General features: G+C 48.3%; 1 protein-coding gene across 1 annotated transcript in view; it reads left to right on the top strand.

Moving 5' to 3' along the window:
* The first annotated feature begins 3,363 nt into the window (after window positions 1–3,363).
* Rp1l1 (RP1 like 1) overlaps window positions 3,364–16,130 on the top strand; it is a 40,611-nt gene continuing 27,844 nt past the window's right edge. Inside the window, exon 1 of the mRNA XM_021182552.1 lies at window positions 3,364–3,564. The gene's annotated coding sequence lies outside the window, so the exon portion shown is untranslated. The remainder of the gene's footprint in view (window positions 3,565–16,130) is intronic.

Here is a 16,130-nt window from a genome sequence, read left to right on the forward strand (position 1 = left end):
TCCTGGTGGGTCAAAAGAGGTCATCTGGAGGTGGGCCAAGCAAAGGGGAGGGGCTCTTGTTCACAGAAAGCAAAGTGATTTTCCAGAACCAGGAAGTGGAGGTTCCGAAGCTTCAGGATGTCTCTCCTGTCACCCATGTGAGCTGCATGACCACTTCCTGTAAGGACCCTGAGAAAGTGACAGTCTGGCAGTCATCATGGGAGAGTTTTTTTTTTTAAGACTGGAGGAGGCTGGGAAATCTGCTCCTTGACACAAAAGCAGTGCCACCAAGGGCAGAACATGTGGTGCTGATGTGGGTCCATCCCACCTGAGCACATCCTCTCAACATCAATTCAACCTGCTAGAGTTTGAAGCTTATGAAGCAGGTGGGATCCTTCTTGGTCCCAGGGAAGGACAAAGTGACTGTGTCCATTTGGTTTTGTAGCTGGGATGGGAGACAAGCAGCCCAGAGAGGCATCTCTGGAATAGTCACCCTCAGTATTTCCTTTCTTCATCTACATGCTTACTCAAAAAATGGTCCCTGAACATGAAGAAATGTTTGGCCACATTAGAAATGAGCAGTGATTCCTGCAGTGTAGTCACATTCATTTGGGGAAGCATAACTCCTGGCAAGTGCTGGGAAAAGATGCAGGCACTGGAGAACATAGCTTGTGTGTGCCAACTCATACATGCTGTGCACTAAGGGGTGTCCCTTGCCCCCTCCTTCCTGTGTTGAAGTCCTTAGTACTTCAGAATGCAAGTATGCTTGCACATAGGATCTTTAAGATATAGTGAAGGTAAATGAGAGCTTTAGGATGGATCCTCATCCAATCTGGACACCTTGATTTTGAACTCCCAAACTCAGGAAATGAGAAGTATGCGACCATATTGGAAGGGAGCAACAGACATAGAAAGACCATCCATGTGAGGTCATAGATATCTGAAAGTCAGCAAGGGATGCCCTAGAAAGAACTAGTCTTGTGGACACTTGACTTTGGACACCCAACCTCCAGAACCAATGACATGTCTGCTCTTTGAGTCCTTTGGTGTATAGCATCCTGTTACAACAGCATAAGCAGACATACAGTGTATATGGGATGGTTGGGATGAGGTATGTGTGGGTCAAGGAGCTAGAGCCAGGAATTGGAGCCAAGCAATTGCTGTGCCTCCTGTAGAGAAGACAGCATTCACCCACAACTTGAAGAGAAGAGAGTGTGGAAAGGGAACTGGAAGGAAGAGTCAGGAAACAGGATGGTCTGCCATTGCAAAAACCAAGCATCATATGTGGCTTCTACTGAGTCTTTGTCATTGAATGCTCACTGAGTCTTATGGGACCATCCAAGAAGACTGATGTAATCTAGGGTGAATCTGGATTTCCTAATTCTGGGTCCACCTCCTTGTCCCCATCTCTGATTTATTTAGGCTCATGGTTTCACAGGTGTTATCCAATGGTCACTCTAGATTCTAGTCCAGTATTGAAGCAGGGCATCATGGTGGTAAACACAGAATTTAGCAAAGATGCTAACCTTTATAGTAGCCAACGAAGGGCAGTGGGGTGAGGGGATGCTAGGACAGAATACCATGGGCATACTCCCTATTGGCCTACTTCCTCCTCTTGCCCTACCTCCTAAACTGTCGATTTTCTATATTTGTATACACTGTCATGTGCTTCGGAGCCTCCGTTCGCAGGCTTGCTTGGTGTCTTAGTTTGGGTTTCATTGCTATGAAGACACACCACGACTATTGCAACTCTTATAAAGGCAAATATTTAATTGGAGCTGGCTTACAGTTTCAGAGATTCAGTCCATTATCTTCATGGTGGGAAGCATGGCAGCGTGCACATAGACTTCGTTCTGGAGGAGCCAAGAGTTCTGCATCTTGATCTGAAGGGCAGGCAGAAAGAGATTCTCTTTCTATGGGCAGCCAGGAGGAGGGTCTCTTCAGAACTGGGTGGAGCCTAAGAATAGGACCTCCAAGTCTGCTCCCACAGTGGCCCACTTCCTCCAAGACCACACCTATTCTAACAAGTCCATACCTAGTGGTGTCACTTTCTACAGGCCAAGCATATTCAAACCATCACGCTTGGCTTCAGTGGTTTTGTTTTTTCTCTGTGTACAGTGACTTTGTGACTGTTGCTGTGACTCTCTAGAATAGCATTCTTAGATACCAGTGGCCTTGCATACTTTGCAGAAGTTCAGTAGGTAGACATGAAACAAGCAGATGCAGACTGAGCTTCCTTCTTGTTGTCCATGTTTTGGAAGAATCTCAGCTAAAGCCTATGAGATCTAAAAACCTTCGTTGTAACTTAGCAAAATGCTTCAGGTTAACCCAGCCAGCACAATATGAGTGAACCCCCCCCCAGTGGCCCACATCTATGCCCATTTGATCACAGGGATGACACGATGTTCCTGTCACCCAGAAGGAAACCCTCTTTGATTTCATTGTTGAAATGACCTGGCTGGAGTGAATGCATGACAGCTCAGCTTCTGCCTCTCAAAGGCGACATCACCAGGACTTCTCACAGGTGGCTCTTTCCCTCCGCTGAGCAGAATAATGAGGTGCAGGTCACAGTTCACCCCTTTCCTCCTGGCAACTATGGACATAAACTGGGACAATTTTGCAAAGCCGAGATTGTTTCGTCTTCAGAGAGAGTGGATCTGATTGTTGCAGGCTTCTATCATGTCCCCACAGGTGTGGTCAACAGACAACCAATATGGCTGACTCGGTCTGAAGTGAGTAATGGGAGCCTTCAGTGGGGAAGCCAGATGTCAGCTGGTGGATCGGAGGAGCAGGTGAGAGGTCCCCCAATACCTGAGAAAAGCAATCAGGGAAGGAAGGATTGATTTGGGCTCATAGTTTGAATATAATGTCTGTCATAGTAGGGAAGGCTTAAGGGAAACAAGCCCAGAGCCCCAGCCCGTGGAATAGTGCCACCCACATTTAGGATGGGATTTCCCACCTTAATAAACTCTATCCAGAAACTCTCTCACGAACATGCCCAGAGGTTGTTTCCATGATGATCCTACACTCCACTAAGTAAATAATCAAGATCTCCCATCACACCATCCCATATGATGCCTCCTGTTTCTCTGCCAATCTGCCTTGGGCTGGTGTCCCACAACTCCCCTCTTCCCTCTTAGTCCTCCAGCTTATGCATCACCAGGGCTGTGGTCACTGCTAGGGCTGAAGTCAAATGGGGACCTCTGGTGCTTGAAGACTCCTTGTGAACACACAGCAACATTCTGCTGTTCTCACCAGCCTCCTCTCGGGCCGAGGGCCAGAAGCCATTTGTGTAACTGCACAAAGCTAATTATTCTCTCTGCAGATGGTGAACCCCACTAATCCTCTTGGGCTCCTTATAATCCAGCTCTCCTGGAAGCTGCTGAGGTGGTGAGTCCTCCGTGTGAGAGGGCCGGTGGCTGGGCAGAGAGTTCTGGAAGCCACCAGAGACCGTCCAGAGGCATGTCCAGAGGGCCCATCAAAAAACCAGTGGGGAGAAGGTCAGCATCTGCCTCAGCCTGACCTTGATTAGCCGTTCCCTGGGCTCAGAGAGCCAAGCCATGCCCAAGTGCTCCCTGGAGGACGGTGAGTGGGTGGCCACCTGTGAGGTGAGCCACTGCGGGGGTTGGTGGGTAAGAAGACTGACTCTGGGAAGTCCTAGAAAATGGGGAGGCTTTTCTGCTGCAGATGCTGATGGCGACACAAGGCCCCACTGCCTCCCCGCTGCCTGCTGAGCTGGGAGCTGATCATGTTGAAACAGGGTGCTGTTACAGCAGCTGAGTTTCAGGTTCCTGCCAGTTGATTTATGGGTGTCAGTGCTGCAGCCTGTCCGGTCCTCCCACCTGGACCTGCAGGGGGAATGATGCAGTTGCTAGAGCCAGCGAGAGGAAAATTCCTTCCCAGGACACTAGGGTCCCACAGTGGAAGGAGGGGGTATCAGCTGGTCCTGCAGGAGTGAGGATGTCCAGGTGGGGCTGGTACCCAGAAATGGGGCCAGTTTGCTTCTCAGAAGATGTAGACCCCAAGCAGAGCCCGGGTGAATAGAGAATGTCATAAAAGGGCCTGGGGGAGCATTAGTAGAGGGCTTGCCTTGCCTCCACAATGCCCTAGGCTGGCAAAAAAAGAAAGGAGAAAAAGGGCTTCGAGGACTCTGGGTATGACCTTATGGAATCTTCTAGACTAGCCTCAGGGTTTGAATCTTTTGTTCATTCCTATAAGAAGTAACCAAGATACAAAGAGATTAGATACTAGAAGGACCCCAGAGTCAAACTGAGGATTCTTCACAACCAAAGACTCCTTGAGAGGGTGGGGATAGTAGCCACTCCCCTGGTTCAGTGACGGGGAAGCCAAGGGTGGGGCAGTAGGTGCTGTGAAGGTCACAAGGCCAGTGAGCGAGGGTTCATGCTGAGTCTGGGTTCCTCAGACCAGCTCCAGCATGGTCATCACTGTTCCTGAACCTGAGCTTCAACTTTCTCATGGGGGCCACACCCTGTATCCCTCTCACTGAGCACTGAAAGCTCCCTCCACGGAGGGAGGGGAAATCCCCACCCTCCGCAACTGCTACATAGTGATGAGAGAAAGGTGAGAGGCATAAGCCACTGCCTCATCATGACACAACGACGGCTGAACCCCTGAGGAAGGTTGCGGCTCAACCCTTAGGAAGGTGTATGCTCACAAATGCATGCAGATAGAAAGTGGGGAGTCTACCCCCACTCCTCGAGGGAGTGTGATTGGATCTGTATTTACCCTCTTAGAGACAGAGACTTCTAAAAATCCTCTTACAAATCAGAATGACCTCAGATAGGCCTGCTAGCTTTCTTAACCCAGGAGACAAGAGCTATCTGTCATTCTCAGCACCTCAGTGTACTGGTGTGTGTGTGTGTGTGTGCGTGTGTGTGTTTGAGACAGAAACAGAGGGAGAGAGGGAGGGAGAGAGGGAGAGAGGGAGAGAAAGGTTTACATGTGGGCGTGCATCCAGGCAATCATGTAAGCATGGGTATGACATGTTCGTGCATGTGATGGAGTGCTCATGTGTGTTTATGTTTAAGAGGAAAAGCTGATATGGCAGGGGACCTGTGGCCTATCAGTCACACGTGGGACCCTGCTTTGGCTGGCTGGGGAGTGCTCTGTTCTCTGGGCTTTGGTCTACGTGGTAAGGAATGAGGGGTAGCCTAAAGGAGGCCACGGTACCTTCAATCCCCATGGCCCAGTCCTCAGAATCTTTCCCCAAAGAACCCACTTTCCAATCCTTTAATCATCATGGCTGCTTTCCTCTGAACTCCTTCCAGGAGACCTGTGTCACTCCATAAGTATGTCACATAAATTAGTCAGTAAATCAGTCTGTCAGCAGGAGTTCTTGAGCAAGCACCCTGCAGCCTGCAGGAGATCCTGGGCAAACACAGCTCAACCCCTCTGCAACCGAAAGGGCTTTCACCTGCCTCAGATCTGGGGTTCACCTGGTTAGGCATGGCCTGGGGCCTTGGGGACTCATGGAGACCATATCCATCCTTTTTTTTTTTTTTAATGTCACCATTCCCAAAAGATAAGGGCCTTCACCCAGCGTCTCTGAAAACATCACATGTAGACATTAGCTGGGCACCAGCTGCGTTCAGAGCTTGGCTAGGTTGTGAGGCAGGGACAATGAGTGGGAAGTCCCTGGCCACCAGAGCGAGAGACAGGTGAGTCAAGAGGTAAGCAGAAGGCTGCAGAAGCAATAAGGCCAAAGAGCCCTGGTCAGGGGCCAGCCACAGCTGTAGACTGGAAGTCGGCATTGCTATGTGGGCTTCTCTGTGGAGCCTGATTTCCTGATACACTCCAATGAATATGAGGTGAGGTTGCTCAAAGAACACAGAACCCAGAGGAGAGCAATTAGTACTTTACTCAACAGCTGCAGAGGCCTTAGCTGAGCCCTTTCATCTTTCAGAGGCTTAAATTCCCTAAGGCCCTAGGAGCTGAGGGTTCCAGTAGGAAGCTAAGATAAGGTCACTTACCTGGGTGTCTGGCACAGGGTAGGTGATTGTAGACATCTCCCTCCCCCTCCACATACCCCAACCCCTATCTTTCATGCTGACACCGTGACCCAGTTTCTGGGTGCTCTATGGCTCCGATGGGTGTGATCGATACTACCACCACACTGTGAACTGGGGGGTGCTATGTTCTGTGAGTGAGAGTCATGGTCTAAATTGACAATGCCCCCGACAGGCTCATGACTGAACGCTTGCTCTCTAGTTTGTGTGTATGTTTTGAAGGTCATGGCACCTTTAGGAGGAAGGATCTAGCTGATGGAAGTAGGTCACTAGGGATGAGCCTTTTAAAGGTTATAGTGTGGCCCACCTTTGGTGACTTCTTGACTTCCAGGGCAACTGCAATGTGTACTGTCTGTCTTCCAGCACATACCCCTACCATCATGGGCAGGTCTGCTCCTAGGGCCACCACACCTTCTTCACCACAGCCCCCATGAACACAAGTCTCTCAGAAATACATCTTTCCTCCTTTCGGTCCCTTCTGTCAGATGTTTGTGTTGCAATAATGCATAAGCAATGATGTGAGTCACCCACGTGGCCCCCACAGGACTGTCCTCACTTTTAGATCAAAGACACTTCCTTTAGTCTGAGAAGCAGTCTCATTTAGCATGGGTCCCTGCTTCGGGACCAAACAGTCTGGGCTGCGCAGCATGACTGCCGGCCGCCTTCTTTTCCTTTGTGGCTGGACACACTCTTTGTTTTCTTTTCCATCTGTCTGCAGCACTGGGAAGTACTCAGTCTTACTAGTGGCCTGTGGCTCACCTGGTGAGGAAATTCTAGTTAGGAGAAAACAGTTGGGTGCAAAGCCACGCTTCTCAAATTCAAGTTTACATTGTTATCCACTGGAGGTTGGGGTTGAAGGCACCTCACCGGGCTCTAGGCACTGCCCACACTCTAAAGCAGGGGTTTTCTGTCTCAGAGTCGCAACCAAAGAACTGTATGTATGTATGTATGTATGTATGTATGTATGTATGTATGTATGTAGGTCACAGTGCTAGGAAGGTTGAGAACTACTGACCTAGAACTTCTGATTCAGGAAGTCTGGGCTATATGTTAATTTGTACCTTTAAGAAGCCTGTCACCAAGGGGAGGTACTGAGGCTGAGAAGTCTGAGGACTGATCTGGGTGTATTGATATTTAGCCAAGCGAGCTGAGTCTCCCTCACATCCACACCTTCGTCCTTCAGACAAGACAGTTCTCTTAAAGGAATAACTAAGCATATTCTCAAAGCACCCTGTGACCTATGAAATGTCAAATAACCATCTTGACATGTCAAATTAGCTGGCTTGGCACCTCCTTCAGCTTCACCTTACTTGTAAACTGAGGATACTGGGTTATTTTTATAAAGATTAAGTCAAGTGTTCTACAGAAAAGCCCATTGTGAAACACAAAGAACTACCAAGTCCTGTTCCTTGGCTTCCTTAATCCTCCATTTCCTCACCTTATTGTGACAGGATGCCTGATGGGGCATCCCGCGTGCCAGCTTCAGTCACAGCACAGCTAGTCACTGTGGATGTGGGCAGGGTAAAAGGATGTTGCATCTTCTGTGGATGCTCATGGTCATGTTGACCTCCAGGTCCAAGCTGCATTTGGGGCCACAGTTACCAGTTAGGGTGCTCCTGGATACAAGATAAAGGGTTCTGTGATAAAAGTGGATTTAAGAAAATGAGACTTTTTGGCTCATCTAACAGAAATTCCATAGGTATGGTTGACTAACTCACTTGATGATAACGACTCTAAAGTCCTGACTTCCTCCTCATGGTTACATTGTGGTTGCAGCTGCACCAAGCATCATCTGCACACAGGACAGCATCCAAAGGCAAGATGAGATGAGTGCCCTATTAACATGCCTTTAATGGATGAAAAAGCTTTCTTACATTCTTCTCATTTGGCTAGGGTTCTGTCACATGCCCTGAAATATGGGGAATGGAATAACACAGTGGCTTGGGCTATTCTATACTCAGCCCTTGGGTGGGAAGAGACCCATGAGCCATAGGACACTCCAAAAGACAAGGCGGTGCAGGAATGACTGAGGGGAGGTGACCACCTGTCCACCCACCCTCCAGTCCCCCTCAGCATTTACCTGAAGGTGGATCATTCCATGTATCGCAAGCTCTTCTTGACTCAGGAGGCACAGCCTGAGAAGCACTTGGCACACTCTTACAAGCTGCTTTTCATGAGTGTGTTGAGATCCCTGGCCAGCAACTCAGAAGGCAGTCTTGTTGGAGGGGCAGGCCTGATCCCTGTGGGTCAGAACAAGACACAGCCTACTGAACGTACTGGCTATGGTGAAGTCCTGAACCAGGGAAAACAGGAGGACTGCTAGGATCCCACGGTGCGTCCTGTTTCTTCTTAGATCCAGCACTTTCTGGGTAGCTATAGTTGACTTTCCAAGTCGGCTAGGTTGGCTGCTCAACCCCTGGGTCCTCCTGTCTCTACATCCCCAGGGCTGGGATTATAAGTACACATTACAATAGTCAGTCTTCCACATATATATATATATAAACAAAGGTTCTAGGAATGGAATTCATGTCATGCTTACAAGGCAAGGACTTTACCCACTAAGCCATCTTCCCAGCCCCATATGGGCTGTATATAGATGGTAGTTTGAGAAGGCCAGGCATGTCGATGATCTGATTTTGTTTTGCTTCCATCAGAGCCTTGTGACTCCACAGAGAATGAATCAGAGGAATGAGTCCTAAGGAAGAGAATGAGCCAAGCCTTTCATCCCTGTCTCTGCACTGGGCTCAGACAGCCCTGAGAGGAGACAGGGACAGGGATTAGAGATGGCACATTTGCAAACCACACAGTTACCAAGAGTACAGCAAGAGCCACAGGCTCTCAGCTATACACAGGCAGGTTCTAGGATGCCAGGTGAGGAGGAGCTTAGATGGACACGGCTTCTTGGCTGTCCTCACCATAAATCCTTGTAGAGGGAGGGCAATGAGCAGAAGCCAACCATCATGGCGAGTCCATGGACAGTGAACCAAATTGTTCAGGGCTTTCTGAAGGAAGCACCACTCCATTCTGCTGTTCTTTGCAGCTCCTGGGGACTGTCTACGCATGGGGACAGTCCATGGATGTTTACTGCCCTGCAAGGGGAGACCCAGGGTCAGGCTTCCTCTGTTGAAGTAACCTCCCAGTCTAAGGCTGTTCCTTGAGGGGATTGTGGAGGTTTGAATAAGCATGGCTCCCATGAACAAGAATGGGCTCATATATTTGAAGGCTTAGCCTTAGGGAGTGATACTATTTGAGAAGGATCAGGAGGTGGGACCTTGTTGGAGGAAGTGTGTCACCAGGTTGGGGGGGTGTTCAGCTTTAAGATTTCAAAAGCTCATGAAGACCCACTCCCTCTTCTTTTTCGGCTTGTGGATCAGGATGTAGAACTTTGAGCTACTTCTTCAGCGCCATGCCTGCCTGTCACCATGCTCTCTACCACGCTGATGGAGGTCTCTAGAACTGTTATCAATCCCCCAATTAGATGTTTTATTTTGTAAGAGCTGCTTTGCTCATGGTGTGTCTTCACAGCAATAGAACGTTAACTTAGACAAAGGTGGAGGACCTACCCAATGGCTCCCAGTGGTTTGTTACACTCTCTGAGCAAGCAGGACTATTCCTGTACCATGCAGAAGCCACTTGTCTAAGTCCCTAGGGCCAGAAATGAGCAAGCCAGCTTAGACAAACCCAATTTGACTGTGAGTCCAGGTGCCACCCTCATGGACTTCAGATGTGGCAAGGGGGCCAGTTTTAGGAGTGTGGAATCCAAAGGTCAATGGGATATTCCTTAAGAAAGGCAGAGATCCATCTAATGGGTGCTGTGATATCCCTTGATAGTCAATCTCAGCTGTCACAGTTTTCTATAGTTAAGTGTCCCACGGACGGGTCTGTGCCTTCAAATGGCAGGGCTGTTTGAATGTGGAGAACAACTTAGCAAATGAGCTGCCAGCTATGTGCTCCAGAGACTGTAGCTGTAGGAAAGTGGTGCACTCCAATGACATTACAGGCCTCCATGATGGTTTCCTTAAGCCTGACTGATCCAGCTCCTCACTGGAGATTCTTTGGAGAAGAACCAAAAGACTAGACTGTGGCCCAAGATCCCCGAGGCCTCACCATCTGGGGAGATTAGAATGAAAGAATATTGTCCATGGTCTCTGTCTGGATCCAGGGTCTCCAGGTTCTCAGCATCTTCTATATGGAACTGAAGAAGCACATACAAATATCATAGTAGCAAGCAGTTTTATTCCAAGCCAAAAGGTAAGTTAGATATACTGCAAGAGAGCAGAGGGCTCAGAGCCAGCATGCAACTCAGGAGCCATGGTCATTGCCCAGGGCATCTTTGCATGGGTCCAAGAAGAGGAGTTAAGTTGCTTGGGCAGAGTGTGGGTGACTTTATGTTTTGATTGACAAGCTTGGATTACGTAAGCCTTTATTTACTGTGCATATCCTTTCCCATAATGCATCTGGTTTTAATCATATGCATGCCCTATCATGCATAGGCATCAGATGGTAAATAGGGGATTCTCCCTAAAAGTTCACTCAGAGAACAATCTGCCCTGCTGTGTGTGAACCCAACACTAATCAATCTAGGGGGGATTGTCTCACTACCCTTGCTTTCAGGATGTGTCTGGCCACAAACGAGTCACTAAAGGTTGCTGGCGGGATGGAAGCCAGAGTGTCTTAACTGCTGTTGGAGAGGAGCGTGTGTACAGTTTGATATAGGTGGGGTCCTAAGCTGCTAAGTGTGTTGTTAACAAAGGGGCATGTGTTAAATAGCTCAAGCCAAATGGCCTCTCCGGTTGCTGAGCTCTCTGAAGGCTCCCCTGCCTCAGGACTCCCAAGGAAAATTGGTGATGGTTGCACGCTCCTTGGATGGAACTTGGGCCCATCAAGATAAAAGGGACAGGAAGAAGAGCACACTTCCCCCAAAGCAGAATTGGGGTGTATGCTCTCAGGACCTGAAAAAAGTCTTTTCACATCCCAAGCCACTCCTTGGCCACATGCCCCCCTGTTGACAGATGTTGGAAAGTTCTGTTCCCTTCTACCTCCCAATCTCCCTCCACCCACCTTTGGCCACTCTGCCAGCACTATACAGGCTGCACCCAGTTTTATGGCTTTGGCCTTATGAATCAGTTTCTCGTACATTCTGGTTGCTTCCATCCCCTGAATTTCCATGGATCTATCAACGCTTGATAGCTTGGATGGCTGGGATGGCTGAGCCTTGGATGGCTGACTACGCACCAGTCGCCTGCCCAGGTGAGGTGAGCTGGTGAAGCCCCAGGCAAGGAAGGGACATTTTTTTTTTTTAGCTCCCACATCAGGTTTTTGGCTGCACCAGGAACTTGTCTTGGAGGCTTCTTTCATCATGCAAGCAGGCATGGCTTCATTCCAACTCTCCCAAGGATCTCTGGTACCCGGTGAAAGAAAAGGACAGAGCCATCTTCCTCCTCCTTCCCCTTATTCCCTCTCTTCTTTCTCTTTCATCTTTTCCTCTCTGCTTCCTCTGCTTTTTTCTCCTCCTTCTCTTCTTCTCCTCTGCTCCCTTCTCTTCCTCTCACCTGTATTCCCCTCTTCTCCCCCTTTCATCTTCCTCCAGACCACAAATGCTCTCTTCCTTCTGTGACTGGACTCAAATCTTCAGGTAAAGAAACCTGGCCATCCTGGGCAGCAGAAGGGAGGCCTGTACCCCAGCATGGCTGTGCACCAGGCCTCTCAAAGAGGTGGAAATCAAAATTTAGCCAAGCTTGTGTGAACCAGAGCCTTCATGCATCCAAGAAGAGACACCCCCCCCCTTCCGACGAGCTGTTTTTACACTTTGAGATTTAGTAGTTTTGCCATGGTCTGCTCTAATTCCTGAAAGCCCCTGTTTGCGTCCTTCCTTTTGCTGGAAGCAGCTACTTCAGGGTTCCTGAACATCCAGAGAATTCTGTGCAACTGAAAGAGAGTTGGGCAGCTTAGTGGCACATCTCACTACCAAAGAGTCACCGCTTTACATGTGCAACTCAGTTATCTAAGCTGGGAAGACGATTTAGTACAGTGCTTGCCTTGCAAACAAGGATCTGAATTTGAGCCCCCAAACCCATGCTTAAAAAAGAAAGGCAAGTATGGTAGCACTTACTTGTAATGTCAGTGATGGGGAGGCAGAGACAGGAGGATCCCTGAGGCTCACTGGCCAGCCAGTAGACTGATCTGAGTCCTGAGTCCCAGTGAGAGATTCTGTCTCAAAATTAAGGTGACAGAGTTCCTGGGGAACCACACTTGAGGTTATTCAATGGCCTTGGCATGCACACACATCTCAAGTGCATACACACCCTTCTCACGTATACCTGCCCGAATACACAAATAATAAACTATATTTACCAAAATGCCACTAAAAGGCCCCTGTGAGATAATTCTGTAGAAAAGCAGCTAACATCTTCTTTGCTTAGCTTTCCCTCCAAAGTCTTCTAAGAAGCTTCTGGAATTTTCTTCTTCTCCTAATCTTACCGGGTGTGGATACTACTCGGCCTTATTTTCCTCCACTTCCAGCTTCCCAGCCAGCTTTGATCTGCTTGAGCTGTGGGCATCTATGCTGAACAAACACAGGCTTTCTTTGCCTTTTCAGTCCTCCAAGCTTAACTTTCAGTTACATCTCAATCAATCAATTCCTAATCCCTCTGTGGGGGCTGGAGATGCTCAGGACCCGGTAAGGGGACTTGGACGGAGAGAAATCATTACTGATTAGGACCGGCTAATCCAAGGCATGTCATGTAAAAGCAACTCAGTGGTTTGGGGGCAGTCTGTGACTGCTGTGTTAGCTCTAAGGCCATTGACATTGGAATTCCTTGTGTCTTTTATCTTGAAGACTGGATTCCCTTGTGGTTACGAAATGGTTGTTGGAGCTCCAGCCATTACCTGTATTTTCCAGGTATCTGGAAGGAGCAAGGCACAGGAGGAGGAGGAGGAGGAGGAGGAGGAAGAGGAGGAGGAGAAATGGAAAGAAATGGTGAAATGTTTTATTAATTGAAAACACTTAATGGACTGGCATATATGGGATTTTGGTGAATTTGCATGGCAGGAGAGAATGGATAATTTTGATCTCTGTCATCTTTTGAGTTTTTGTTAAAACTGACTTTTAAAGAAGATGCCTTGTATTTTAGATAACTGCTGTTTTTTATGCAGGTATAACACAAAACCCAGACGAACCGCTCATGGTTCTCACCCAGTTCTCCACCACAGACACACCTCAGCATGCTGCTTGCTGTATCACAACCAGGACACTACCTTGATCCCGTGAAGATAGGGACACTGACATCACCACATCACCCCAGGAAGCCTCTAGGTGCCCTTCAGGGGACACGCCAAACCCTCTCCCCTCCCTTTGAGGCTGCCTTACTTCCTGGCAACCACAGGAGTCGTCATGTCTGTGAGCTTGTCACTTCCAGAGTCTGTGTCAGTGACATCAACCTGTGCTGTGTTCCTTTTCCTTGCTGGCTTGTACTCTGCTGCATGGACCTCCTGTCCTTGCTTTCAGAGTCATTCTTTGAAGGACATCTGGCTGTTTCCAGGTGACATGGTGGTACAAGCCTATCAAACTAACTGTCAAAATGATCACTGAGTCTGAGCTTCATGGAAAATTCCAGGTCAGCCTGGGCTACAGAATGAGATCTTATCTCAAAAACAAACAAAAAAATGCATTTATTTATTTGAGTATATGTTTGTATGTACAATGTGTGTGTGGGGGGGTGCATGTCACATGGCGCACACGTGGAGGTCAGAGGACAGTTTTGTGGAGTTGGCTCTCTCTATCCACCTTCACATGCATTCAGTAGATCCAACTCTGACTGGCAGATGTTTGTGGCAAGCACCTTTACCTGCTGAGCCAGCTCCTGGATCTCCTCCCAGTTTTTTAAAGGTGCTATGAACGTCTGTGGATTGGTTGTCAGGGCGGGGGTGGGGGGAGTCCAAGTTTTACTTCTCTGGAATAAGCATTCAGGGAACAGTTATTAGTGTATGCTATTCCATGAAAAATTAAAATATGTAAGACAATTAAATAACCTGTAAGGAATTATCATAGTCAAAAGCACATCAAACATTGTGATGTCTCCCCGTACATCTTTCACCGTGAATCTTCCCCCACACCCCTACTTTATGTGTATGAGGATCTTGCCTGCATGGTACACCATTTGCTTGCCTGGAACTCACAGAAGCCAAAACAGAGCATCAGATCTCCTGGATCTGTAGTTACAAATGTTTACGTGTCATCACTTGGGTGCTGGGATTCAGATCTAGATCCCTGGGAAGAGCAGCCAATGCCCTTAACGCTGAGCCATCCTCCCCCCCCCCAACCCCCCGCCCCGGCCCTTAGTGTGTGCATCTTTGTTTGCCTGTCTCCTGCTAGAATGATAATTTCTGTGGACAGCCTGCCATGCTGAACAACCCTTGACTCCTCAGTGGCTCACACAGGTCAATACCTCAATGATACAGAGTTGCTGCCCTCCCGGACAACTCTCAGGGGCAAGTTTCCCTCGGAAGGGCACTTGGGTCTAAATGACTTTAGCACAGTGGCTCTGCTCTTCTAAGGAACGGCACTTAAGGTTGTCCTCTACCTCTGCATGTACATACAAACATGCAGTGGTACATAATTCACAGGCCCCTACCTCACCATATGACCACATGTCCCTTAACTCTCCCTATAACAAGAGTGTGGAAGGAAGGACGAGTGTAGCCTGGCATTAAAAGGGCCACATCAGTGCATCTGCTCCCACTCGTGTGGAAATGTGTCTTAGTATATAATTTGTCATGGTGATACTATACTGTTCTAATAGAGTCTCCCACTTCTCACAAATTCCTTCCAAATAGAATTATAGCATAATTCCGAATATGAGGGGAAGACTCTTAATATTTTTGGAAGCTTCTGAGACCTCACTGTCAGAATAGCACCATGGCTATGATGAGAGGAGCCAAGGCCCTTTTGCATCCCACGCTCTGCTTCCTAGGCTGGTATATGGGGCCTCAAATCTTCTAGGCAGCTTCCAAACCTTCTTCCCTATTGTGGTGTCCCTGTGAAGTAGATTCATTTTTGTGTGTGAATGCATGCACATCCATGCATGTGCCTCTGTATGCATACATATGTACACATTTGTGTGAAGACCAGAGGTCAACATGAGCTGCCTTTCCTCAGTTGCTCTGCACCTTTTGAAACAGAGTCTCTCACTGAACTCAGAGCTTGTCAATTCAGCCAAGCTGGCTGGCCAGAGAAGCCCAGGGATCCACCAGTCTCTGCCTTGCCAGTGCTGGGCTTCCAGGCACTGGCCACTACTCCAGGTGTTCTCACACGGGATCCAGGGACTGAACTCAGATCTGTGTGCTCAATCTGCAAGCACTTTACTGACTGAACAATCACCCCAGTTTCTTAGTTCTTATTTTATTAAGTATAATATTATAGAAAAGATTTAATAAGAATCCTGACCACAGGGAACACTGTGAAAAACACATATCAGGCAGCACCTGCTAGCACCAGGCCCTAGAAAAAGAAGAGTGCCCCATATCCCTTGTACAATGAACTCTCCATTCCATTTAGAGTGTTCAACCCATTCCTCTTTCATATTTGTGGTGTGGGGACCTTGAAGTCCAGGTAAGTTTAATCAAGATTTCCCTGAGGTCATGAAATAGGATCATGGTCAAATGCTCCAATAACACTCATTAATAATGATAATAATAATAATAATAATAAGCATTATTTTACAAGAGGACAAGAGAAAGGTTGGGGAAGGTCAATACAGTCAGGTGAGATATGCATTTTTAGAATCCCTGCTCAACCCCGATCAGCCTCTCTCTTCCTTGCTCTCCCTCTTCCTAGCCACTTCTAATTCTCTTCCTTGGATACAAGGACTTTCTCATGATGATAGTGTTGTAGTTACGAGGGTGTGTGGGAGCCCCAGAAGGAGCAACACAGCAGCTCTCAGGGGGTGAGGCAGGATCTCCAGGAGCCTTAGAGAAAATGGGCTTAAGAATACCCTTCTGTTGGGAAACCCCTTGCTGGTGCTGAGCTCAGGGCCCAGTGAGTCCACTCTATCTCTCCATCTCCACCTCCACCTCCACCTCCACCTCCACCTCCACCTCCACCTCCACCTCCACCTCCACCTCCAC

Source organism: Mus caroli, chromosome 14 (genome assembly GCF_900094665.2).
Source record: "Mus caroli chromosome 14, CAROLI_EIJ_v1.1, whole genome shotgun sequence".
Classification (NCBI taxonomy): Eukaryota; Metazoa; Chordata; class Mammalia; order Rodentia; family Muridae; genus Mus; species Mus caroli.